This window comes from Penaeus vannamei, chromosome 3 (assembly GCF_042767895.1).
Source record: "Penaeus vannamei isolate JL-2024 chromosome 3, ASM4276789v1, whole genome shotgun sequence".
NCBI lineage: Eukaryota > Metazoa > Arthropoda > Malacostraca > Decapoda > Penaeidae > Penaeus > Penaeus vannamei.
In genome coordinates, this window is record NC_091551.1 from 37,536,907 (window position 1) to 37,539,406 (window position 2,500).

The window sequence follows — 2,500 nt, forward strand, 5'->3', positions numbered from 1 at the left end:
ATCTGGGTTTGATTTTTATTCGCTGTACTAGTAGTGTAAAATGATAGGATGAAGAAGGGAAAATAACGAATGGAAATGAAAATAAAAATAAAGATATGTTTACAGAGGAAAATAATGATAATGTGAGAATGAGCAGGAGGAGATGGACGGAGAATATATGCAATGATGTACAGAAGAATAGGAATATGAGAACGAAGAAGAGGAAGAAGAAGAAGACGGCAAAGAAGAAGAAGACGAGAAAGAGGCAGAGATATGGTAGTGATAACAATGATATTAATAATGATGATGATAATGATAGGAATAAGAGTAACACCAATAAAGAATACTAAAACAATAACGATAATAATGATAATAATAATACCAATAAAATGATGATAATGGTTATGATAATAATGATAATAATGATAATAAAATCATAATATGGATGATGATAATAATGATAATCAAAATGATAATAGCAATAATAATGAAGATGATGATAAGATGATGATGATGGTATTAAGAATAATAATGATAGTAGTGATAATAATGATAGTAATAATAATAATAATAATAATAATAATAATAATAATAATAATAATAATAATAATAATAATAATAATAATATTAATAATAATAATAATAATAATAAGGATAATAATAATGATAATAATGATAATAGTAATAATAATAATAATAACAATAAAAAAATAATTATGATAATAATAATGAAGTTATGATATTAATAATACTAATAGCAACAGGTAATAATGATAATGATGCTAACAATAATAATAGTAATTATAATGATAATAATGATAAAAACAACAACAACAACAACAATAATAATAACAATTTCAAAGCTAAAACCAATACCAAAAAGGCATAAGAACGACACAAAAAGAACTTTCTAGAACAAAACCAACAGGAGATCGTAGCGAAGAAACAAGCAAAGGGATTATCAGTCTTTTAATTCATCTCACGTCTCGGTCTTTCTCCTCAAGATCAAGAGTAATATCGCGAATTATTGCTAAAAGGAACGGCCTTAATCGAGGTCTTCGTCAGTGTTTATCCTTTCGTTGTGTGATCTCTCTTTTGCATTTATTTTTTGTTATGTTTTTTTTCGTTTATTTTTCCCTTTTTGCTTTTCTTTCTTACGTTTTGTTGTTTTTTAAATTGTTTTTGTTGTTGTTTTCCATTCTCTGCTTGCTGTCATTGATGTTATCATATTGTTATCATAATTATCATCATTGATATTATATTTTTCATCAATACTAATTTCATGATCATTATTATTACTATTATCATTATCATTATTCTCATTCTCATTATTTTTATTTCTATCCTCATTATCCTTAACATTATTGTCATTATTAGCATTATTATAATCTTCCTTATTATCATCATCACCATTATCATTAAAATTTTCTTATCATTTATCGCCATTATTATCCTAATCCTTATCACTATCACAGTTATTATTACTTTTACTATTATCCTCATTACCATTATCAACACTCATAAAATCCTCCTCCTCATGGTAACCATTATAACCATTACTTTCTAGCTACATAAATCTACCACAAACGAGAGAGAGAAAAAAAAAGAAAAGTTAGGCTTAAATGGCCGCACGTATCAAAGAGCAAGGGAGAACGAGATCGAAATAGGCCAATTTCCCTTTATAATGGGCATTATAATAGGTCCATTTCCCTGTACATAATGCTGTGATATGATGTGTCTCTATCCTGGCGGCAGAGAGAGGGACGGCTGCCAATAATAAACTTCGGCCATTGATATCAACAGGTACTGGCCCTCTCCTGATAGCTTTCAACAAGTTAAATTGATAGCGCGAATGCAGCTGCGTGTCTTCGCTATATACCGTGCAATAATATGCATTCTGTTTTGCGCTCGAGGGGCTCGTGCGCTCATACAGACATCGTTAGATTTCTCATAGGAGTGTCAGAAGTGTTATCATTTCTATCATTATTATCTTGAAATATTTATATCATCCGTATTATCATTCTATCATTCATCTAACAATTATCATCATGCCACTAATATTCTATATACTTTTTTATTATGAACCGTATTCATGTTGGCAAATGTAGAAAAGTATAAATGAGAATGAATATCTTCAAATACAAGAGATGCATCTGACCGGTTTCGAATATATCTTCGTCTATATACCTCACGAAGATATATTCGAAACCAGTGAAATACACCGTATTGTGAAGACATTCGTCCTCATTCATACCTTTTACTTTTTATCATGTTATCATCCTCATTATGAACATCAGTGTTACTATCATCATAATTACCACTTGCAAAAGTACTATCATCCTCCTCCATACCAATCTTAATCACACTGGCGTTCCTACTGCCATTGCTTAATCGAGTTTCCCAACAGTTTAATCATGAATCTCGTCTTCATTACAAGGACTGTAATTATCAAAAAAAAAAAAAAAAAAAAAAAAAAAAAAAAAAAAAAAAAACAGACCACAATTCTCGATTAGGGATAGGC

The 2,500-nt window shown here is 29.0% G+C and overlaps 1 protein-coding gene across 4 annotated transcripts in view; it reads right to left on the reverse strand.

Moving 5' to 3' along the window:
• Nucleotides 1–2,500, reverse strand: part of LOC113803395 (ras-like protein family member 10B) — a 244,207-nt gene that overhangs the window by 9,287 nt on the left and 232,420 nt on the right. The gene's annotated exons all lie outside the window — the stretch shown is intronic.